This window comes from Xenopus laevis, chromosome 1L (genome assembly GCF_017654675.1).
Source record: "Xenopus laevis strain J_2021 chromosome 1L, Xenopus_laevis_v10.1, whole genome shotgun sequence".
Taxonomy (NCBI): Eukaryota; Metazoa; Chordata; class Amphibia; order Anura; family Pipidae; genus Xenopus; species Xenopus laevis.
This window is the reverse complement of record NC_054371.1, coordinates 155,510,685-155,536,856: the sequence shown is the minus strand read 5'-3', so window position 1 is coordinate 155,536,856 and position 26,172 is coordinate 155,510,685. Positions and strand designations below refer to the sequence as shown.

Genomic DNA, 26,172 nt, shown 5'->3' with positions numbered 1-26,172 from the left:
GCTTATTTTTGAATTCTAAGCAAGTTGCATAAAAACCAGGGGTACTGTCAAGTAGAGCTTCGTGTAGGTAGGGTTTCCACCTTTTAATAAAACTTTCACCGGCTGGTGGTGGGGGCGGGAACAAAGGGGTGGACTGTGACGTAAAAAGGGGGAAGGTGTGATGTAGAAAGGGGCGGGTCATGCCATAAAGGGGTGGAGCCAGAATGTGCGATTGGCCAGAAGGCAGCAAAAAAAAAGGTCGATTTTGAGCGGGTTGGGGGCGGGCCGAGGGCTTTTGTTAGGAGTATTACAGATTTACCGGCAGCTACATTGCTGGTAAATTTGTAATACGGCCCCGGCCTTGGCAGGTGTTTTGCCGGTAAAATACTGGCCAGGTGGCAATGCTACCTGTAGGCCACCAGTCCATATAGGGGTTACCAAATAGTCACAGCCCTAATTTTTTATCCCCAGGGACTTTTTTCATGCTTGTGTTGCTCCCCAACTCCTTTTACATCTGAATGTGGCTCGGGTAAAAAAGGTTGGGGACTCCTGATTTAAAGGAACAGTTCAGTGTAAAAAATAAAAACTGGGTAAATAGATAGACTGTGCAAAACATAAAAATATTTCCAATATAATTAGCCAAAAATTTAATGTATAAAGGCTGGAGTGACTGGATGTCTAACAGAACGCAACTCAACTAACTAACTATATTAAAAACATTTTGTATTTTGCACAGCCTGTCTATTTACCCAGTTTTTATTTTTAAATTGAACAATTCCTTTAACTTATATCAGACCACACAGAGTGGGGGCAGTCCTGTTAGAATATGCCAATATTACAGATATCAGTCTCACAAAGCCAGCTTCCCTGACTGGCACACTGATCCTTTTCTGACCCACCCAGAAGCCGTTAGGCTTTACCTAAGGTGTGTAATATGCAGCCTCTGCCAATTCACCAGGCTTGCTTCTGAAAAGCTACTATTTGTATTACTGGTAGAGCACTACATGAAACAAAATTTAATGCACAAGAAATATAACATATTGAAATACAATACAACAAATACAATGTTTAATACAAAATATAACATATACTGCTGCAAATTGACAGATTTTCAGGTCCAAAAAGAAGGTGGCATATCCCTCTTCTATGCATAAACTGGCTTATGTTACATGAAATATAAGCAAGATCCAAGCCTTCAGTAAAGTCATTGAGCTGTCTGCGTGTAGTCCACCAGTGTGAACTAAAGAGAATCAATGTCTTATTGAAACACAGAGCTACCAAAGCAGAAGCCATGGCTATCCATTGACCCACACTGGTGAGTGTTTGGGAGTCCCAGAACAACTGGGAGGATGCACCGCCATTGTATTCTGTTTCTATACCCTTCACAAAAATTAACGGTATCAATCCAATTATGACAACCAACAATGGTCAGGTTTTACAAGATGCTATCTTTCAACTCTCTCCATAAAAAAAGAGCAGAAACAGACCGTTTTCTCCTACCTTAAGCCACTGATGTCTCTACAGATCTGTATAGATATTTGCCGTTCTTCTTTCCATGCTCCCAACCCCCTCCTGTCTGCCCAAGAGAACCAATCAGAATTCATCCCATCCATGTTGCTGTGTGACACTAGAAGATATCCACTTAGGGATATTTATCAAGCTGACACGTGAATGGTCAAAATGGACTCTTAAACCCACTGATTCACAGTATACAAGCCCTGTAGCTACACTGTGAATGTCATAGATTTTATAAATGGATGTCCCATCACCATTTGTATTTGTCATGGAGAATCAACTCCCATATAACTGATTAGTAGAAGTCAGGCATGGACAGGACTATAATCCCATGCTACAGTTTAAAAGACAAAAACACACTGGTGTAGAACAGACTTTTTAAAGCATAATTTAAAGCGATACAGTCATGGGAATTTTTTTTTTAAAAAAAAATGAATCAGTTAATAGTGCTGCTCCAGCAGAATTCTGCACTGAAATCCATTTCTCAAAAGAGCAAACAGATTTTTTTATATTCAATTTTGAAATCTGACATGGGGCTAGACATATTGTCCATTTCCCAGCTTTCCCAAGTCATGTGACTTGTGCTCTGATAAACTTCAATCACTCTTTACTGCTGTACTGCAAGTTGGAGTGATATCACCCCCCTCCCTTTTTCCCCCCAGTAGCCAAATAAAAGAACAATGGGAAGGTAACCAGATAGCAGCTCCCTAACACAAGATAACAGCTGTCTGGTAGATCTAAGAACAACACTCAATAGTAAAAATCCATGTCCCACTGAGACACATTCAGTTATATTGAGAAGGAAAAACAGCAGCCTGTCAGAAAGCATTTCTCTCCTAAAGTGCAGGCACACGTCACATGACCAGGGGCTGCTGGGAAATTGACAAAATGTCTAGCCCCATGTCAGATTTCAAAATTGAATATAAAAAAATCTGTTTGCTCTTTTGAGAAATGGATTTCAGTGCAGAATTCTGCTGGAGTAGCACAATTAACTGATGCGTTTTGAAAAAAACATGTTTTCTGAAGACAGGATCCCTTTAAGCACTGGTGGGAGATTTCCTGTGATTACCCTTGCCAAGAAAGTATTCAAGAGAACAAGAACCTGCACGTCACTGCTCTGACACAAAAAGAGACCTGGGATTACATTAGTAATAGTCCCCAAGGTTCTAGTTGTGCCAAGAATAACAAAACCCCAGGCAAAATTATAAGGGAGTTGTGAAACTAAATGCACTTCTTCTTCAAAGGGGATGTTCACCTTCCAAACACTTTTTTCAGTTCAACTGTTTTCAGATTGTCCCTCAGAAATAAAGACTTTTTTCAATTACTTATTTTTTACTGTTTTTTTTTTTTTCAGAATCAAAGTTTAATGTTCCTGTCTCTGGTCTACCAGCTCAGTGGGTGCAGTTCCATCTTGACTCAGCAAGTCCAAAGATAAGAAATGTATCAACAGGGTCGGCGAGAGCTGCTTTAGAAGTTGAAAAATGACACTTCAACATAGAAAGTAATTGCTGAACTATCTGAAACAATTAGGTTTCTGAAGGTAAACAACCCCTTTAATAAATATGCCCACTATGCAGGTGGCTTTGAATCTGGTTGGGGGTCCTTAGAGCCCATACACATAGGCTTTTTTTGGTCTACATTGGACACACAGTTAGAATGTAGGTTTGAGCACACCTAAGCTCATAAAATGATTGATTTAATTTTATTCTGCCCGTTAGGAGCACTCAGCTGCAAACAGAAAATGCATATAGAAATGCAACATAGGCACATTCTAAGGGCTCTTACTCACTGGCGTTCTGACCTGTGTTCCGTTTTTTGGCGTTCACCAGCAGGGGAGCGCAGGAATAGACGCATGTCATTATTTCAAATGGGGCTGTACTCACTCAGGCGCGTGTAGGCGCCGAACGCAGGTTGAGACGCAACATGCTGCATTTTTCCTGCGTTCGGCGCCTACACGCGCCTGAGTGAGTACAGCCCCATTTGAAATAATGACATGCGTCTATTCCTGCTCTCCCCTGCGGCTGAACGCCAAAAAAACGGAACGCAGGGGAGCGCAGGTCAGAACTCCAGTGAGTAAGAGCCCTTACTCTCCTATGTAAGTGGTCTTATGGTCAACTACATTTTTATTGTGAACACAATGCTATAAGGTTTGCACATTAACCACAGAAGAGCAGTGTGGCGCTGGATTGTTTCTTTTGCAAACACTCTTGCTGATTGTTAACCAGAGATTATAAGACTTTGAGATATGAGTAATGGTTAATGGGCTTTTCTAAATAGTCGATAAGAGATGGAATGTGGGGTGGAGGGGCAGATGTGGATGTTACAGCATATTGTGCATAGATTTGTGCCGCTTCTTTGGAGCACATCTGCCACTCCCAGCATGTTCCAGTTTGCAGCTGTTTACTTCAGTAATAAAAAGGTCATTCTGCCAAACACGTGCCAGATGAGGTTTTCTCCATCTTTTACTCATAGCTTCCTCCCTGCAATACTAAAGTATAGAATACAGGTGGGACTTGTATGTTAAAAGCCTAAAATACTTTTGTAAGGCGAGTAATGCCATTTGCAACCCCCCAAAAAAAAGCCCACTTCAACACTACTTTGTAATTTATGCAATTTATTAAGTCTCACATTTAAAGGGGATGTCAAACCATAAAAATGATTTTGGCCTGATGAAAGAAAACATAATTCTAAGCATATGTATATATATTACAAAATTTCTATGATTTTTAAGTTATTTGTATCTGCATTGCTATTGAAAGCAGTACGTTTGTCCCTTTCTATTCTCTGCCCTGATGGCTCAGACTGTTGAAACAATGCAAGACAAGCAGCTGATTAAAGGAACAGTAACACCAAAACATTAAAGTGTTTTAAAGCAATTAAAATATAATGTACTGTTGCCCTGCAATGGTTAAATGAATGTGTGTGCTTCAGAAACCCTACTATAGCTTTTATAGAAAAAATATACGTTGCAGCCATGGGGCAACCATTCTGTTTGAAAAAAGGAGAAAAGGCACAGGTTAAATAGTAGATAACTGAAAGGTTCCCATTGTATTCTACAGAGCTTATCTGTTATCTTCTATGTAAAGCTGAGCCTTTTTTCCTTTCAATGGCTGCTCCCATGTCTGCACAGCAGCTTGTTTATATAAATTATAGTAGAGTTTCCTAAACCAACAACATTTTTACCAGTGCAGGGCAATAGTCCATTATAAATGAATTACTTAAATGTTTTGATGTTACTGTTCCTTTAACAGATCTGTCTTTGCTGGGGAACTAAGACTTTTGCAACATTTTTTAAAAACTAACAGAAGTTAAGCAAATGCTGCTTTCAATAACAATTGATTTTACAGATAACTTTAAAAGCACTGAACATTTTAAATACAGATATATTGGAAAGTTGCTTAGAATTATGTTGAATTAAGTTTTTATTTTGAAGTTGACTTGCCCTTTTAAAAATAATTTTCTCCCATGGATTGAGACGTATCTGATGTTCATCAATTTCCTTACTTAAAATACCTGGATCTCAGAGGTACCAAGATCAATTCTAAGCAGGGGGACATACAATTTCTGGAAGATGGAGGAATGGAAGATTTTCCATTTCTCGAGCTGGGTTAGTAAATCTTTTCAATTCAATCCAACGGAAATGTCTGTAAATGTTTCATAGATTATAATCTTATCTTTATTTATCATCCATATCATTATGATTCACTGGTCTTCCGTGGGCTTTTAGGTGGCATCTTTAGTAAGTTTCTCTGCACGCTAATTGTCTAGACAAGTATGCAGATCAAGAGACCACAGAGATGTCCTGAATGATCACCGATGATCGGTTTGGTTTAAAAATAAGCATGCCCTTGCATGATCTGACTACATGCTAGGGCACCAATAATATTATTGTCATAACTACTTTTGATTACTCATCTTTCTATTCAGGCCCTCTCCTATTCATATTTCAATCTTTCATTCAAATCAATGCTTGGTTGGTAGGATAATTGGACCCTAGCAACCAGAGTGGTGAAACTGCAATCTAGAAAACTGCTGAATAATAAGCAAAACAACTCAATAACCACAAATAATAAAAAGTGAAAACTCAAGACTATCACTTTCTATATCATACTTAGAAATTACTTTTTTACCTTTAAATTAACTTTAACATTTCACATGTATATCTTTGATGATATGACATTTGTATTTTTTCCCTTCCTTTCAGTATGTTTTACCCTGACCATCATCTGTTAAAGGCATATAGGAAATCTTTTAGAGAAAGTTTGGATTTGAGAATTTAAATTGAATTTTTTTTTTTAAAGATATACATTTTGTAAACCATTGCACAGGCTAAAAATATCTGCCAATTTAGTGGTGTCAAAGAAGAGCAACAATTGTAGCAAAACATTTTAATTTGGTTCTACACTGCAGAACGAGTGTGGGATGTGACCTTTTAAAAGTGAGCCAGTTCTGCCAAGTGTAAAAATGAATTCAAAACCAAGCCATGGATCTTATTACCTCATACATAGCTAGTGAATAACTATCCTTCAGTTACTATACGTCTTACAACTGCCAATTATATTCGCTTGCATTTAAAGATGGAATTCTAGAATATGCCTCCTTATGATAATAGATTATATAATATCTTCCTGACTTAAACTGCTGCACACAGTACAATCAGACAATGTCCATTGTAACAGAATGCCCCATGTCCTTTGGTTTATATAGTGACTCCCTTCTGCCAACTGAGATTTCCTACATCAAGTTTTGTATCGTATGACTGATGCTCCAAAAACTCGACTTGATTGAATTGTCACTGAAAAAACTCAGACTGAATCAAGTTATTGCTGCGAAAACTCATCTTTATTGATTTATCCAGCACAGAGCACAATGTCAAGGGACATCTGCCATTGACGTCTACATGCCTTGACAGGTTTGAGATGGAGTATATTCGGGGTATGATGAATCTCTAAAAAAATTTAGGTTTTAGGTTTTTTTTTTCCCACAAAAAAATTCAAGTTTTCCCCTTTAAAACCTCGACCAGATAAATTTGAGGTTTAATAAACGGTCCTCAACATACTCAGAGGCTATGGCTTTAACATGGGGGGGGGGGTGTTGACCTTTTGGGGGTATGTCACAGTGAAGTAAAGAGCAACAATCTACTGTTTTTTTACATCTCTGAACTATAGAAGGGAAGTGTTTAAACCATGCTTTCATATACTGGTACAGACATTATGGGTCAGATTTATTAAGGATCAAGCTGTGTTTCCACGAAAATAAGTTTGAGTGTTTTTTTTGTTGGTCAGAAATAAATTTTTCTGGTTAAAAAAAAAACTTTTATTTTTTTTGAGATTTATTATACCCTGACCCTGGAAAAGGCTTGAATCCGAAAATACACCATATAAAATGGCAGAGGTCCCTTGAACCATTAACCATGTTAATAGCCTTCACGATGTTTTAGTTTTTTTCAGAGGGTTTTGCTCGAAAACTTGAACAATTCGAGTTTTCGGGTTTCTCAGCTGGCTGTTGCCAGTTGAGTTTTTTCCATTCAAGTTTTTTCTTAAACAAGAAACCATTTGAGTTTTGAGTTAATTTGAGGTAAAAAAAAAAAACGCTAAAATTCGACCTTTGATAAACAACTCCCTATGAGTTGCTGAGGCCCAAACAAATTATGGCTAAGCACAATAAGTCTGAAACGTTTTCATATTGTGTGGTCTGATGCTAAAATCGACAGTGCTGGCTATTACGTATCTGATCATATTTACTAGATATTTAAAGAAATTAAATAATATTTAAAGAACTGCAGTTTAAACAGTCAAGGGGGCATAAATGTGATACTTTCTTTGGTTGCAAATTAATTTTCTACCTAAAAAATGCTACCAATATCGTTTCCATAAAAAATTTTTAACTAGGGTCACCCTAATAACACTGTTCACAGCTTCGACAGTTTAACTGCAATGCCATAAAGTTCTGTCAAAGAACAGTAACCGCAGAACCCTGGGAAACAATAAAAAACAAAAATACAAAATATCAGTTTTCCCTTTCGACTGTAATATGTATATGAAGCAACTGCCATCATTCTGATCCCATGTTGTGGCATGTCTAGATTTTGAAGATCATATGTGGTTGTTATCCTTGGGCTAAGCAATATAAGGGATTAGTCAGTTATTATTCTGAAAGAAACTAATCCTTCTTAGTATATATAAACCATATACATATAAGAACACAAATGGCATACTGCATTGGGATGAGTGTTTGGCTCTACCTTTTTAAAGACACAAATATGGCTTACACAGTAACTTAAATGCAACAATTCTTACTGGCTAGCAGAACCATTTTAAAATATAATACCACATGGCATACTGCAAACAGTTGGCATAACCATTCTAAGATAGCCTAATAAAGCCTAGGCATTGGTTTTATGTGGTACATATGCAGAAAATGATGCCTGAACCTAAAAATGCCTCCTAGTACAAAACGCAGACATTTCACAAATGTAACACTGAGGAGAAACAAAGCTAATCATCTAGTGCAGTGCTGTCCAACTTCTGTGATAATGAGGGCCGAGCAAGGCACACAAAGGGAGCATATGAAAGGCAGAACAGAGCAAGAGACAGGGAAACCTATCAGGACCACTCAGATGTACTACATACAATGACACAGTGCTGGTGCATCATTAGCATTTTGTATAAGTGTGAACAGGTGAACAATGTGGGCAGTTTCAGTCTGGGTCTCAGGTGTGAACAGTACAGAACTGTAGGGGTGTGAACAATAGAGGTGTCACAAGTATGAACAATGCAGAAGGATCACAGGTGTGAACAATACAAGGGATTAGTTTGAATTTGAGGTTTATACAATGAAGAGGCTAGTTAATCTCTGTAGTGATACCTTTTAAATCTTACACATGGTAAACAGACACAGCAGGTAGGTGGGGGGGCACAAATGGGGGGTCACGGGCCGCCAGTTGGACAGCCCTGATCTAGTGCAATCATTCATTAAATGATGTATTTTGCAGCACAACATATAGTACCAACTGTCTGTAAAATGTCTGCTCTCAGCACAAGAAAATCAGATACAACAGAATTTCATTTCATCTCTGCATTAAAGGGGTGGTTTACCTTTAAGTTAACTTTTAATATGTTATAGACTGGCCAATTCTAAGAATGTTATTTAATTGGTCTTTATTTTAATTTTTTATAGTTATATTAATTATTTGCCTCTTTCCAGCTTTCACATGGGGGGGAGGGTCACTGACCACATTTGAAAACAAATCCTCTGTTATGCTACACATTAGTGATGTGCAGGTCAAGAAAACCTTACCCTGCACCTGACCCGCCTTCCTCCCTCCATTTATTGACTCGTGCCAACCCGCCCCACCGATGACATCACAAGAGGGGCAGGGCAGGTGCGAGTCTATAAAACAGGAACCTGCCCGACACGCAGGTATCGGGTTGGCCAGCACATCATTACTACACATATATTGTTACTGCTGCTTTTTATTGATCATGTTTCCATTCAGGTCCTCTCCCATTTGTATCCCAGTCTCTTATTCAAATCAATGCATGGTTGCTATGGTAATTTTGACCCTAGCAACCAGATTGCTGATAATGCAAACGGGAGAGGTGCTAAATAACTCAAAACCCACAAATAAAAACCAAATGCAATTTGTCTCAGAATATTACTCTCTACATCAAACTAAAAGTTAATTCAAAGGTGAACAATCACTTAAATGAGAAGGAAAGGTTAAAACTAAGTAAGCCTTATCAGAAATGTCCATCTAAATATACCAGTAAACCCCCCAAGTAGTGCTGCTCTGAGTCCCCTGTCAAAAGAAACACAGCATTTCTTTCCTTCTATTGTGTACACATGGGCTTCTGTATCAGACTTCCTGCCTTCAGCTTAAACCTCCTTGCCCTGGGCAAGAGCATGCTCAGTTTGATCCTCTTCCTCCGCCCCCCTCCCTTCTCTACTCAGGCAGGAAGTGATGTCACACCACATTAATACTGCAGCTCCTATCCTAAACAAACAGAGAGTTTCTAGAACTTTTTACTCAGGTATGGTAAAACATTCTACAAAATAAATATAGCGTTCTAGCTTGCACTATTGCGGCTAATCTACTGGCAATAAAATGCCTCAGTAGCTTTCCTTCTCCTTTAAAGGGGTTGTCCGCCTTTGAGATCACTTTTAGTATGATGTATTGTAGAGAGTGATATTCTGAGATAATTTGCAATTGGTTTTAATGTTTTATTTGTGGTTTTTGAGTTATTTACCCTTTTATTCAGCAGCTCTTCAATTTACATTTAAGCAATCTTGTAACTAGGGCCCAAATTACCCTAGCAACCATGCATTGATTTGAATAAGAGACTGGAATATGAATAGGAGAGAGTCTGAATAGAAGGATCAGCAATAAAAACTAGCAATAACAATACATTTGTTGCCATACAGAGCATTTGTTTTTTAGAAGGGGACAATGACACCCTTTTGAAAGCTGCAAAGAATCGGAAGAAAAAGACAAATAACTATAAAACTATATAAAAAAAATAATGAAAACCAATTGAAAAGTTGCTTAGAATTGGTTGATCTATAGCATACTAAAAGTTACTTTAAAGGTGAACCACCCCTTTAAATTTAGTTCCTTGTTCTGCAGGAGTATATTTTATATGAAAGTGCCTATGCTAGAACCTATTGGCATATTTGACAAGTACAGGTATCGGATCTATTATTGAGACCTGGGATTTTCTGGATATTGGTTATTCCCTTATTTGCATCGCCATACATTAATTCTTCTAAAAATATATATCGACATGAAATAAACCCAATAGGATTTTTTTACCAGCAATATGGATTTGTGGCTTAGTTACCATCAACGATTCCCATAGGGAGGAAGCACACCAAACATATGATTCTGCCTTTTAGGACATTTATTCAGCAGTGTTGGCACAAGCTTTCGGGGTCAACCCCTTCCTCAGGTGCAATGATTGCACCTGAGGAAGGGGTTGACCCCGAAAGCTTGTGCCAACACTGCTGAATAAATGTCCTAAAAGGCAGAATCATATGTTTGGTGTGCTTCCTCCCTATGGGAATCGTTGTATGAAAACCAGGCTTGGAAGTAGCTGGAGGAGTTGAATGCACCCTAAAGAAAAAAGGAAAAGTAAGTGGTGTGCCGAAGAATATGTATGCTGGTTAGTTACCATCAACACAGAATAGAATTTTTTTTTTTAATGGATTTTATGGGACATAACTTATGAATAATCAGGATAACAGGGTTCTGGAAAATAAATGCTATTTGTGTACATGGCAGCAATGACCAAAATATAGGACCTCAAAAAAAATTTTAAAAAATCACAATATAAAAAACTAAAGGGTAAATTTTGCTACAGATATTTATATATGCACATATAAAAACAGTACTGGGTAAGTGTGAAACTAGGAGCTAAGGAGAGAATAATCTGAATAAAAAAAGATGATGTATTATTTATACATGTATACATTAAGCAGAAGGGAGAACAGATGCATAAAGTGAAGGGTACATATGCAGTATCACAGTGAGATAGTGGCATGCTGGATATAAGGATTATGGTGTTTCAGAATAATAACATAACTAATCCCCTATATTGCTGAACCTAAGGATAACAAAAGCAAATCACTTTCAAATTCTAGACATACCACAATTTAGGATCAGGATTAGGGAAGTGTAAAGTAACAAGAAATACACATTACTGTCTACTTTACCTTAGTACAAAGTGCAGTCTTTTTTAACAGGTTTGTAGCCAAGCTCATAATGCTGATTATACTATCACTGGGGCTATTAGGGCTCTTATACATAGGCATTTTATCTGCAATTTTTTTTAACGCATGAAGCGAAAAAAGCGAAAAAAAACGCATATATTGTGTTTAAATGCTTTTTTTATGCAATTGTTTTGTTTTTATTACACAACCAAGTGCATTTTTCCCATTCCAAACAGAACCCTCAATTCCATTGATAGTTGAACATGTGTCAGGAGCAAAAAAAATGCAACATGCTGCGTCTAGACAAACGCAATAAAACACAAATGGAGTCAAATGCAACTGATGAGTATAATCAGGCAGAATATAATAGAATCAATTAGCGAATGGGTTAATTTGCGCTCAAGCCTGCATATAAACGTGCGTTAAACACAGAAAGAAATGCAGTGTATAAGAACCCTTATATTCTCATCATCCATTTATATAGTGCTAACATATTCCCCACCACTTAACAGAGATCGTACATCATTCATATCAGTCACTGGACCAGTGGAATTGGGCTAGTGGCACACAGCGACAGTCAAAATGACCCTCTCAGTCTGCCACTGTTCCTTATGAGCTTAAATGACAAGGGCCTGGGCTAACAAACACAAAGCAGTCAAAACTGAACGTCCGCACAAAAAAAAGTGTTTTGGAGCAAAGGTCCACCTATTAACTCTCCATGTGCGTTACCCACTTATTAAAGAAATTTAGGAGTGGTCACAGAAGGATGGGGGCATTTGGTCTTCCCTGCAGCATCCAACTGTGAGTGCACACATGGGACAGATTTTGGCATGAAAATGCATACTTTCATGTCAAAGATCTGCAATTCAGAGCCACGTGCATAAGTTTGTGCTGTTTACACATAGGAATAAATTGCTCAGCTCTCTTTAAAATCTCTTTGGTCAGCCCTAATAAGCAGACCCATACTATGTGCCAGTTGTGTCCTCAAAACCGTGCTAGCCAGGGATCACCTGGTCAGAAAGATCAGTCCAATGCCAGACCTTGATCGTTCTGGAACTCATGCATGGGGCAAGTGGTTTTTGATCAGTTATAAAATAGTTCACTAACAAAATCTGCCCTGAAAGGATTACTATATATGTGAACAAATTCAGGTAAAAAAAACGTAGCTCCACGCAATTCACAATGTCATATTATTCCCTTTTTACCTAGCTGCTTAAATGCCACACGTGTGGCATACTAACAGTATATGAAAAGCTTGTGCTAATTCCACTGACACGTCATTTACCTGTCAGAAGATACAGATACTTCCCTACTGGCAGCACAAGAAACTGAATGCGGAATTGCATGGCTGCCAAGCTGGTGGGAGATGCCCTTAGGAGAGAAAGTACCCAAATGATAAGAGAGTGCATACAATAAGTTTTGACCTGGTACAACTAGAGCATTACCTGAAATATGGAAACGTAAATTCTATGTTGTTGTTAGGCTACTACCTTCCTTGCTAATGACATGGAATTTACGTTGGCATTGAAAAACTTAAATACAATGTATTGTTATCCTGTATTGGTAAACTCTGTATGTTTTGCTTCAGTGGTTTAAATATAGTTTACATAATAGTTTACATATAAAACGGACCAGGAATGCCATAGAGTGAGGATAATTTGTTTAACATTTAAACCTATGCGAAATGGGCATTTTATCTACTGCTGCCATCTGGCAGAAAACAGCTAGAGTCAAAATTGCCCCACTCTGCCTGTCACTGCTGCTACTGTCATTGGAAAAAAAATTTTCAAAACTCATCAGTTAATAGTGCTGCTTCGGCAGAATTATGCACAGAAATCCATTTCTCAAAAAAGCAAACAGATTTTTTTATATTTTGAAATCTGACATGGGGCTAGGCAGATTGTCAGTTTCCCAGCTGCCCCAAGTCATGTGACTTGTGCTATGATAAACTTCAGTCACTCTTTACTGCAAGTTGGAGTGATATCACCCCCTCCCTTTCCCCTCCAGCAGCCTAACAACAGAACAATGGGAAGGCAACGAGATAGAAACTCCCTAACACAAGATAACAGCAGCCTGGTAGATCTAAGAACAGCACTCAATAGTAAAATCCAAGTCCCACTGAGACACATTCATTTACATGGAGTAGGAGAAACAACTGCCTGCCAGGAAGCAGTTCCATCCTAAAGTGTCTTTCTGAAAGCACATGCCCAGGCAAAATGACCTGAGATGGCTGCCTACACACCAATATTACAACTTACAAAAAAAAGCACTTGCTGGTTCAGGAATTAAATTTTATATTGTAGAGTGAATTATTTGCTGTGACATGATTCCTTTAATAGACTAGTGGTGAAATGTGTGAGCACATAAAGTACACTTTATGTGTTCTATGTGTGCAGTTTTATTATTATACTAGATTTATAAAGAAAAGCTAACATAGTCCCTTAGGGCTGGGACACACTGGGCGATTTGGGGAGATTTAGTCGCCTGGCGACTAATCGCCGCGACTTTTCTCCCCGAATGCCTCCCCTCGCTCTGCGCCTGGCTAAAATGAAAAATCGCCTGCGCTAATCACACGCAGCGATTCGTTTTCCGAAATCGCCCGAAGTTGCCTCACGAGGAAACTTCGGGCGACTTCGGAAAACGAATCGCCGCGTGTGATTAGCGCAGGCGATTTTTCATTTTAGCCAGGCGCAGAGCGAGGGGAGGCATTCGGGGAAGATTGGTCGTGGAAAGTCGCGGCGATTAAGTCGCCAGGCGACTAAATCTCCCCAAATCGCCCAGTGTGTCCCTACCCTTAGTGCTGTTTTACAGAGATTATACATCAACTCCTGCCCCAGTAGAGTTTACAATCTGAGGTTCCGTCAGATCACGTCACACTGTGTCAATTTTTATCTGGTGTCAATTAACCTGCCTGTATGTTTTAGGAGTGTGGGAGGAAACCAGAGAACACAAACTCACGCAGACACAGGGAGAATATGCTTCTTGCAGACAGTGCCCTGGCTGGATTCAAACCTTGTACCCCACGCGTTTCAAGGGACTTCCACAGTTTTCTGGGGATGGCAGCTGTGATTTAAATGCCCTGGTTGTCATACAGCTTATAGTATGTATCTGTGGAAGTAGGACCTATGAATATACTGTTTCTTGGCAACACATGTACTGTTTTATACGAAAGCATGTTTTTTTGGTTTTTTTTGCTATAGATCTATAGACACGTGAATTGCATTTGGCCCCATTTTATCACCCTGTGAAATTACTACAAACACTGAATTTTACAGTTTATCGGTTGGCTGCTATGTAACCTCTAATAAAATTGGACACTTTTTATGAAACACTTTACTGTACAAATAAATCACTTTATAATACACACAAGTCATGAATATCTCGTAAATGATATTCTTATAAACGGTGAGTAGTGATGTCATTTCTGACTCACCGAAACGTGTGTATTATAGTAAATAAAGTACCCCCGGTTGCAAAATATGAGGATATTAGAAGAAACCTCGGAGTTCCATGACCTGTATAAATGGTAATGAAACTCCTCGGTAACTTATAATATCCTTATAATTTACAATAGGGGGTACTTTATACACTATATATTACCAGTTCTTTTCAAAATGTCGATAAATATGTACTAAAAAGAAGGAGCTAAGAAGCTCCATGTAGCCCTCCAAACGGTGTCCTGGGGCAGTGCATTTAGCCGGCTACTGGGCTGACTCGGTGTTACTGACAAGGGCAGGTGAGGAGCAGCAGATCAGCCAGTTTGTGTTTGTTTCTACACGTGGGGACACTAACCTGGGGGCGGAGTTTGAGGACTAGAAGCGGCCAGTGTGTTTATGGGCGTGACCTTGGGTTTTATGGGCGGGGCCTGGCATGCAATACCCTGCAGACTCGATGTTCTTGAATTTTTTTGTACTTGGCAGAAAAGTAAAAGCGCTTTTTGTGGCTGCAGCGAACACTTACTCCATTAAAATCCCATATAAATACTTTGTTATGCTGGTGGGACGTGTATTCCTTAGGGTGCGGGATTCTCAGCGCTGGGCAAGATAGCGATCCCTTAACGTGAAGCCTGTAACATTGAAAAGCCAAATCGCGTCCTTTTCGTTAATTACAGGCCAGGTGTCACGGGAGGGATATGAAGCAGAGGGGGTGTTGTACTGGTGCAAACCGGGAGCCCTTTATTTATCACACACCGACCCGCAGGCATCGCAGTGAATTCCAATAAGGACGAATGGTAGGGGTTATAACGCTGCGGCCGCTCTACATATAGTTGGGTTACAACGCCTCACTGCCAATGCCACCATAGCGGATACCCATACCTTATCAAAAGCCCAAGCTTCTCCACCTATTACTGAATCGTTGCTACCAAAACTTAGAGGATGTCGGGAAATGTAGTTCCCCATAAAGGGCTCAGAGCAGCAGGTGGAAATGATCGAGACACGTTATCTGTCATATAAGGACACATAAGCGGCGCAAATAGAAAGGCCACGGTGACCCCCCTTGTCATCTCATTGCCAAGGGGCGCGCTCACAGTCTGAAGCCCTAAGCACGCACGGTACTGGCAGCGCACACACACAAACTGGGCACACAAGGTGAACTCAATGGCAGCGCAATGTGCTATGCAAAGGCCCGGGAGGGGCGCGCTCATTCCACACAGTGGGGGTACTTACTGTGAGTCGGGGACACTGTCTCTCGTGTCGTGTCTGTGCAGCTGTGTGAGAACTGGGAGAAACCCCCCCACAGACAAAGGCAGAGACACTCCCAGAGGAAGAGACGCCAGGGGGAGGAGCGAACGAGAGACTGTTCTTGCTGTGGGGAGAGAGGAAAACACCAGGGCTCGTTGGGCTGGGCCAGGACGGGGCATGCATAGCATTGCAATCAGTGTGAGATGGGAGGAGCCCATACGGGGAGAGTGAAGAGCGGGCACAGCACACTGCAAAGGGGAATAGAGGAGCGAGTATGTGGGGTGTATGTATATATATATGTACATGCTCCATATAGTATTAGTCTAAAATGCACGCAGAAGTATTTCCCTTGCAGCCATTTAGCTAGCAATCCTACAGCATGGACATTTTATGAGCAATAAAAATAAATCATGGCTTTAGCCCATATTCATTGTGATGCAAGTTCAGCAGCGTCTGGAGGGGACGGGGTGTTGGCAGTCCCATCATGGGATACAACAAGTGGAACAGTGGTCCTGTGAGGGGGAAACTCACCCATACTGCACATTATAACTCACACGGCTGAACTGACTGTATATCATTTAAATGCAACAGAAAAATATTAACCTATTTGTAAAGCATCCTCGTATTCTGCAGCAATATACTACCCACACCCTTGAAAATACTTTTTTAATAAAGTTTTTTTTTTGATACTATAGCTCACCTACCTATGCACCATACGCACCCGCTGTTAATGGATAGGGCCAACTATATGGCACATTGCAGAACGGCCAAGAGTGCATGTGCCATAAGGGCAGCTGCAAAAGGCTTACAGTGATGTCTGAACTAAGATTCAAAGCAGGCCCTGGCATCTCTTATACAGACAGGCTGAATAAATAGTGAAAGTCAGTAGTGTAGGTCTGGCCTGCCAGGATACCAGGAAAACTCCTGGTGGGTTATGGTGTCATCTGGCCTGTTTTAACCCTTCGGCTTATTTGATGGCTATTCACTCTGTATGGGAACAAACAGGCCTGGATTTGTGGAAAGGCCACCTAGGCCCGGGCCTAGGATGGCAGGATTTTAAGGGGGCGTCATGCTGCCCAACCACACCCACATTGGTTCAAAAACACTGTGAAGTGCTGGAGATACAATCATTTCCCATGCACCAATCCCCATTGCTCCGGTCCAGATAATGAAAATTTGCACAAATAAAGGGCAGTGGGCCTAGGGGCACCCACTATGTAAATCCGGCCCTGGGAACAAAAAGGGTAAATAGATGGGAGAATAGATCAATGTATGATGAGAAGTGTAAGGCTAATGACATACTGGGCTGTCTCTTGGTCTGCATATAAGTGCAGGCTAAATCTGGCCATAGATGCATAGAAATTATTCTCATTTTGTACGATTTTTGGATTGTGTGTGGACTCCAAATAATTGTCACAACATTTTTCATACCATGGCAATAGGTTGTTTAGTCCACTGGTCCCCAACCTGTTTTGGACCAGTTATATATTTGCATGTATTGCCTCTCTGACAATTTCCATGGGTAACTATCACTAGTGTTTCCGGGACATAACTTTCATACGATTGCTGTCGGTCACTTAATGGCCAGAACATTGTTTGATATGTTATTTTTGATACTTTAATCCTACAATTAAATCTGAATGGTTAGTTAGATCATGACATTGAAAGGAATAATTCATTTCTGCATGTATGTCGTACAAGGAATAAAATCTGAGCGTCTATGGCCAGCTCACATCCAGTCAGCGGTTCTTTGCATTGACAAGCACTGCGTTGGCCTGGGTGCAGTCACATGGAACAGATTTCGGCACTAAATGTTTCCGCACCAAAGTCAACCAGGCCTGTTAGTTCAGATAATGATTCGAAGATTTTCTGGTGTGCCACTGGAATCCCAGTCTGACACTGAGTTCTGCCCCCCACTTTCGACAGAATCTACAGATTGCTGTTTTATGCCTGCTCTCCATCCGCCTATCATCATTTTAGTAAATGGGAAAGGGCCCATACTTTATATTACCACTGATAATAGTGTCATTCTGGTAACACACAACCTGTAGGCAATTGGTTCTGATCTTGTTGCCTGATCATACATTTAAATCATCCCACAATAAAATACATATACTGCACGTCTGTTTAGTAATTGGTGCATAAAATGATTGCAGTGTACAGTCTCCACCTGGTCCAGTTACTACTAATTAGTCATACAGAGTGTATGTATTTTTTATCATTTAATGCGCCTTGTTCAACAGGGATTAGCTGGCAGACATAGCCTTATTGATGCTAAGGGACCAGAGGGCTTCATATATCTCAGCATCCCTGGAATATAAGGAAATGCTGTGTGAAGCAGTGTTAAACTCTAAACTCTATGCAGTCATACATTAGGAGGTTTTTAAAGGCATGTTGTTGGTAACCCAGGGGGAACAGAGTTTTGTATGGTGGAGAAATGGGACTGGCTGTATCAGGATTAGACCAGCTGGATGCGCATAGCATGAAAGCAGCAAGAAAACATACAGAGAACATAGGCAGCTATACATAAGATGAAACACGTGAAAAAGAAAAATATGTACAGGCAGATCGGAAATAATGTAAATAAGGGCAGTTGACCTCCTCCCCGTTCCCACCCCTCTGTGCTCCCTGAACCGGATTTTCTGCATTTTAACATTTAATCAAGGCAGGCAAAGCATACAAACAGAGACTGTCATTAATTGAAATAAATAGTTATGTACAGAGAAAGGGGAGAACTATATGTTTAACAGGAGTGGAGGAATTGGCAGGAGAAGAAGAGTGTTCTGCCAAGGAAGCAGTTAGAGCACAGGGAGCTGGGACAAAGATATGTCTGTGGATAAGTGTCTGCTGGAGGCCTATGTGGCTGAAAACACGGCTTTCGTAATAAAGCACTTTCACCTGCTAAACTTGTCTCACTAAAACAAGGCTGTAGACCTGGAGGCCCTCAGGCTGGATGTGGATCAGCAAGGGAATTTTTTGCCCCCCACCTGCCAAGCAAGGCTTTCAACCTGTCATTCTCTCATTAAAGCAGGGCAGCTGCTTCAAACAAATACACTCAACCCTCTTGGTTCGGGCAAGGACAAAATATAGGGGGGGGGGCAGTGTCTTTATGAAGAGAAATATATTTTCCATGGCACCAGGAATTAATAGTCATAGTCTGTAGTTGTGCTCTCTGTTAACGTCTGGTTGCTGCCCTGAGAACACGTCTGACTTGCTGCCCACCAGAACTGTAGACACCGTCAAGCATCTTACCATTAGTGGACTACTGTCATTGGATGCTTGGAGGGATGAATGTGGCTGGACATCCATAAATTACAACTTACTGGCGTTGTCACAAAATAAAGTCTTTGCAATATGGTGTGGGAGACAGTATCACAGATATCTCAAATTAAAAACATCCTCATTTCCTTTCCTCTAAACTTTGTTTATAAACAAATACAACTTTAAGGAGCAGATTTATCAAGGTTCGAATTGAAAACTGGAATTCTAATTTTTTTATGGTCAAAACTGTCAAATTCGACTAGGGATTTATTCAAATTCGATTCAAGTTTTTTATTTCGGCGAAAAACTGGAATCGAGTTTTTTAAAGTCAATTCGAGTTCTCGGTCGATTCAATTCAACCGAGTTTTAAAAATTAGATTTTAGTAATAAATTTGCTTGGTCGAATTTATGGGAGTTTAGGGGTGTTTTTTAAAACACATGAATTCGACCTTTGATAAATGTGCCTCTAAATGTAAATTACAAATAACTTTAAACCTAGTGAAAATATTTTAAAAGTGCATTACATTTTCATTATGCACAAAAAAATTTTTGGTTGGAGATCTCCTTTAAAAAAATGCCTGTATGTAAGAGCCCCTAGTTATGAGACAGAAAATAAATGAGCTATTTTACTCCTGCAGCAATGATATCTGAAAGCAAAAAATCAGCTATTAACAATATCAAACTCTTTTGCAAATGTTCAGTTCTTCTAGCTACAATTTTGCTTCTTTATTTTTATAATTCGGTTATCTATTGACCTGTTTTCAGCTGTCCAAGGTTGTTGAGGTCCTGTTTAATTTGGACAATCAGTATTTCACTGTGTATATACAGAACAGCCATCAGGGCCAAACACTAAACGCATCCAAACACAAACCTCACTAACAGTGTACAGCACACCATTACAGAGAGTGATGACATTCAAAGTCTTTCACAAAACACAATCTTATGTATACTATTAGATAACTCCACTTATTAGTCCCTTGTGATTCTTATTATAAGTCCATAGTGCTATGCTTTCTTTTTGCTGCCTTTTTAACCCATCCTTTTTGTTGCTATAGTTTCTTTTTTTTTTTGCCTAGTCCCCACTCCATACAAAAATTTCCTGCCGTGACATGCAGCATATTGTCTATAGCTGTAGTTCTGCAGTGTAGAATTTGCTCTCACACACCACAGTGCCAGAACCGAACCGATTTTTGGCCTGAAATAAACATGCTTTTAGCATTTTTGGACCTAAATCTATTTCTATTAAAAGCAATGGCAAGCTTTTGTGACATCATTTGGGCAATTCTCATCAGATAAAACACCAGAGGAAAATATGCCCCATGTGCCATAAGCCTTAAGGTTTAGAACTTAGAATTAAATAAACAAAAGAAATTCATGTTCATCATGAACAGTAGCATATTTAGCTTCTGTGTTCCTTTACAACATGTCAGATGCCTTCTTGAATATTTTCAACTGTTCTTTCGTAGACTTTTTACATGCATGACAATAACCTCCCCCTATTGCTTCCTTGTAATAAATAAAACTTCTCTTTTATTCCTGCTGCGTCTTTCATCATCAAAATGCAGAACAGCATTGTTTACACAAGAGATTTAAGATAACACCAGCTATTCATGCGTTGGTTTTCTGGTAATTCAGCAAACTGGGTTACAGCCTGAATAGTAAGAAATGGGATAGTTTGGCTACACATATGAATAGCCAGATTGCACTGGTCTTGTTTGGATAAAAAGGGAAGTGTGGTCACTGTCACTTCTCCAAAGACCAATGCTATCTTTGCCCCCAACTGCAGGTTGCAGAACAGTTTAAAGGGGAACTATCACGAAAATTAAAATTGAATATACAGTCATATGAAAAAGTTTTGGAACCCCTCTCAGCCTGCATAATAATTTACTCCACTTTCAACAAAAAAGATAACAGTGGTATGTCTTTCATTTCTCAGGAACAGTACTGGTGTGTACTGCGTGTTTTCTTAATAAAGAATTTTAGTGAAGCAGTATTCATTTGTATGAAATTCAATCAAATGGGAAAAACTGTCTGTGCAAAAATTTGGGTAATTTGTAATTTTGCTAATTGGAATCCATGTAACTGCTTAATACTGATTACTGGCAACACCAAATTGGTTGGATTAGCTTGTTAAGCCTTGAACTTCATAGGCAGGTGTGTCCAATCATGAGAAAAGGTATTTAAGGTGGCCAATTGCAAAGTATGCTTCTGTTTGACTCTAATCTGAAGAGTGACAGCATGGGCATCTCAAAGCAACTCTCAAAAGATCTGAAAACAAAGATTGTTCAGTATCATGGTTTAGGGGAAGGCTACAAAAAACTATCTCAGAGGTTTAAACTGTCAGTTTCAACTGTAAGGAATGTAATCAGGAAATGGAAGGCCACAGGCACAGTTGCTGTGAAACCCAGGTCTGGCAGGCCAAGAAAAATACAGGAGCGGCATATGCGGAGGATTGTGAGAATGGTTACTGACAACCCAAAGATCACCTCCAAAGACCTGCAAGAACATCTTGCTGCAGATGGTGTATCTGTACATCGTTCTACAATTCAGCTCAATTTGCCCAAAGAACATCTGTATGGCAGGGTAATGAGAAAGAAGCCCTTTCTGCACTCAGGCCACAAACAGAGTCGCTTGTTGTATGCAAAAGCTCATTTAGACAAGTCACAGTCATTCTGGAACTAAGTGCATTGGACTGATGAGACAAAAATTTAATTATTTGGTCATAACAAAAAGTGCTTTGCATGGTGGAAGAAGAATACTGCATTCCAAGATAAACACCTGCTGCCTACTGTCAAATTTGGTGGAGGTTCCATCATGCTGTGGGGCTGTGTGGCTAGTTCAGGGACTGGGGCCCTTGTTAAAGTCGAGGGTCGGATGAATTCAACCCAGTATCAACAAATTCTTCAGGATAATGTTCAAGCATCAGTCATAAAGTTGATGTTACGCAGGGGTTGGATATTCCAACAAGACAATGACCCTAAACTACACTTTGAAATCTACAAAGGCATTTATGCAGAGGGAGAAGTACAATACTCTGGAATGGCCGTCACAGTCCCAGACTTGAATATCATAGAACATCTATAGGATGATTTGAAGCAGGCTCTCCATGCTCGGCAGCCATCAAATTTAACTGAATTGGAGAGATTTATATGGATGAATGGTCAAAAATACCGCCATCCAGAATCCAGACACTCGTCAAAGGCTATAGGACACGCCTAGAGGCAGTTACATTTGCAAAAGAAGGCGCAACTAAGTATTGTTGTAATATCTCTGTTGGGGTTCCCAAATTCATGCACCTGTCTAATTTTGTAATGATGCATATTTCATATGTTCTGTAAATCCAATAAACTTTATGTCACTGCTGAAATACTACTGTTTCCATAAGGCATGTTATATATTAAAAGGAAGTTGCTATTTTGAAAGCTCAGCCGATGATAAACAAAACTCCAAAGAATTAAGAGGGGTTCCCAAACCTTTTCATATGACTGTAAGCTCCCTCATACTGAAATAAGAAGTTTTCTAAATACATTCAATGAAATATTCTGCATTGTTTCTTAAATAATGAAGTTTATATTAACTATTAATCTTTCTCAGCATCTGTTTCTCTTCATTCTGGCTTCATGCAGCAATTGGGTGTCAGATGAATGACCCAATATATCTTATGGGGGGGGGCTCCCTTTCCTAGCAAATGTATATAGATCATTCAAATAACCAATTCCAGTACAAACAACATGTATAGTGAATAATGTACCCCTTATTGTACAATATAAAAGTCACAAGGAGTTTCATGACCATGCTTTTATACAGGTCATGGAACTCCGAGGTTACTTCTGATATCCTGATATTTTCCAACAAGGGGTACTTTATTAATTATAATACACAAGTTTTAGTGAGTCATGTGACAAAAATGACATAACTACTCACCGTATATAACTGACGACATCACTGACGACGTCACTGTTTACAAGGATATAATTTACAGGATATTCATTACTTTTGTGTATTATAACAAAATAACAGCCTTTTGAACAAATTCTTCATGCAGAGAGACAGGATTTCTAATAGAGTGGACTCTAAGGGTGGTGACATATGCTAAGATTCAGGAAGATTTAGCCGCCCAGCAATAAATCGCCTCTTCTTCGTGCGACTAATCTTCCTGAAAATCCTTTCCGCTAGCTAGAATCTAAATCACCGGCGGGATGGCACTCGGAGTGCTTCGTTTTCCACGGTCTGCCTCACGAGGAAACTTCAGCCGACTTCAGAAAACAAAGCGATCTGGGTGCCATCCTGCTGGGAGGCTTTTTGGGGAGATTAGTCGCCCGAAGAAGAGGCGATTTGTCGCCAGGCGACTAAATCTCCCCGAATCTTAGCGTCTTAGTGTGTATTTTCTAGGCAAAAGTAGCCCCCTATAAGATATATTGGATCATTCATCTGACACCCAACTCCTGCATGAAGACAGAATGAGGAGAAACAGATGATAATAGAGGAATAGTGAAGATAAACGTGATTATTTCCAAAACGGTACAGAATTTTTAATTGATTGTATTTAGAAAGTTTCTTTTTTCAGTATGATGAAGCTTATATTCAATTTTCATTTTTCAGTATGATGAAGCTTATATTAAATTTTCATTTTCGCGATAGTTCCCCTTTAAAAAAAAAACAGTTCTGATTTAAAAAAAAACCCACAGATGGAACACCTAAGCATAGAGGCTAATGGCACATAGGCCTGTCCTTTTAAAAGAGAAAATCCTGTTCTTCCCATTATTGTTAATGGGAGGAACTTGCTGTGTGGCTTAAAAAAATAATAATGTGGAAAAACAGGAATTCAGCACACTCTGGAGAAACTAGTTTTTATATGCTAACTGATTTATGCATTTGATAGCAGCAGCACTTTGGTGTACCTTGTGTCAACCTTAGTAAGAATTATGTTGGGCTGAAAAGTGGATTTTCTTCTTTCCGATATGACCTTTTAAAAGGTCATATCTATTTCTGCATACAGTTTAGACCAGTGATCCCCAACCAGTGGCTGGTGAGCAACATGTCACCAACCCCTTGGTTGTTGCTCCCAGTGGCCTCAAAGCAGGTGCTTATTTTTCATTCCTGGCTTGAAGGCAAACTTTACCTGAAAAATAAATATTTGTACTGCCAAATAGAGCCTCTTGTAGGCTGCCATTCCACATAGGGGCTACCAAATAGCCAATCACAGCCCTTATTTGGCACATCCAGGAATGTTTTGCATGCTTGTGTTGCTAACCAACTTTTTATATTTGAATGTGGCTCATGGGGTTGGGAACCTCTTGTTTAGATAGATACAGTTTATTTTTATTTTTTTTAATTATTTAATTTTTAATTTAATTAGGTTGTTTTTATTTGTTTTTCCTCCAAGACAGCAGGATTCCAAATATCAAAATTGGTATTCATCATGACATTTTACAACATTTACATTGTTTGTGTTGATAATACAAAATTGAGAGTGATGAATGTGTGTTAGAAGGTTGGTGGCTAGCACGCACTTTAGGGTGTGCCATGCTACCATACGTAGATTATTTAATTTGCCATACTTTATTGGATGCCATTTGCAGTGAAAGATTAGTGCCAGAAAGTTGTTTGCGAATATCAAGTATAGGCGACCTTTTGCAGCGTATCTGGCAGTATCTTTTCCAGCATGAAATCCTGGTTCAGGTATGGGACATGTTATGCAAAATGCTCAGGACCTGGGGCTTTCTGGATAACTGATATTTCCAAAATTTGGATCTTCATAACTTAAGTCTACTAGAAAATCATATAAACATTAAATACACCCAATAGGCTGATTTTGCTTCCAATAAGGATTAATTATATCTTAGATTGGATCATATACAAAGTACTGTTTTATTACTACAGAGAAAAAGGAAATCATTCTTTTTAAAAAATTTGGATTATTTGGATAAAATGGATTCTATGGTAGATGGCCTTTCCGTAATTCAGAGCTGTCTGGATAATGGACCTGTAGTTGTATTTCTGCAAGTGCTCTGTGCACAGATAAATATAAGCCCTTCAGGCATTACACAAGACATTTACATGCATATGTCTTTAATCAATATCTTTATTTAATTCCTTTCCTTTTAGAAAGTCCTCCAATTACTTTGCATTGTCTTTCAAGCCTCAATAAAATCACTCTATTGCTCCATGTAAATGTGTCTATTGTTCCATTTAACTACATTTGTTCAAGATTGCTGATCCTTTTGTTGCCTTTATATGCCCCTTTATTGCTTCATACGAGTGATTGTATTGCCCTTTATTGCCACTCCATATAACCCTTATTAACAGCTGTGTATGAGATTCAGCTTACTCCAGGTCACTTGTCAGGCTCTGTCGCTTTACAGCAAAATGGTAAAGGTCAGAGCCTGTTAGAATCATATCTCTATTGTTATTGCAGCAGAGCTCTGACTTTAGCTGACACCCCAGTGAAAGTGGCAGTTCATATATCTGAGCACTGAAGTTGAGAATTTTTGCTGATAGCCTGAATATAACATTGTTTCCTTCCTTTGTTTATTGACTTGGATGCTGGTGTTTTCCCCAGGGCTGTCATCTTGGGCTCACAGCTCGTCTAAACAAGATTGCACCTGTAACTACCAGAAGGGTGTGTCAGCTGATTTGGGAGACAGTCTCAAAGATATAGTAAAACCAAACTAAAATCTGTGTATAACATCCACTGTACCACTAAATAGAGCAGAAAAGCATGATCACATAACTAATCATGTTCATCTTTTCGTAGAGTCCTGTTTTACACAATTAGTTATGCAGAACTGTGATCAAATGTCTGCATTCTTGCATTTATTCACATACAGAAATGGATAAAGAACCTTTCTAATATCTGATGCACTATGTTGTATCATTCCTGTTTGCACAGGAATTAGGTCATCTGGCATATGTTGACATACAAGATCAATTGTGGTAACTATGCATTCCCATCAGAGAGCCCATTAAAAGAACATATACTTTATCCTTTTATATGCTTTAATATCAGGTCCTTTCAAATCTCTCC

General features: G+C 39.3%; 1 protein-coding gene across 2 annotated transcripts in view; it reads right to left on the bottom strand.

Annotated features, from left to right (window-relative positions):
* ndrg2.L (NDRG family member 2 L homeolog) overlaps positions 1-16,026 on the bottom strand; it is a 38,325-nt gene extending 22,299 nt beyond the window's left edge. Inside the window, exon 1 of one of the 2 annotated variants that reach the window (XM_018260136.2) lies at positions 15,870-16,026. The gene's annotated coding sequence lies outside the window, so the exon portion shown is untranslated. The remainder of the gene's footprint in view (positions 1-15,869) is intronic. The other variant, XM_018260144.2, reaches the window with a different exon arrangement.
* Between the last annotated feature and the right edge of the window lie 10,146 nt (positions 16,027-26,172).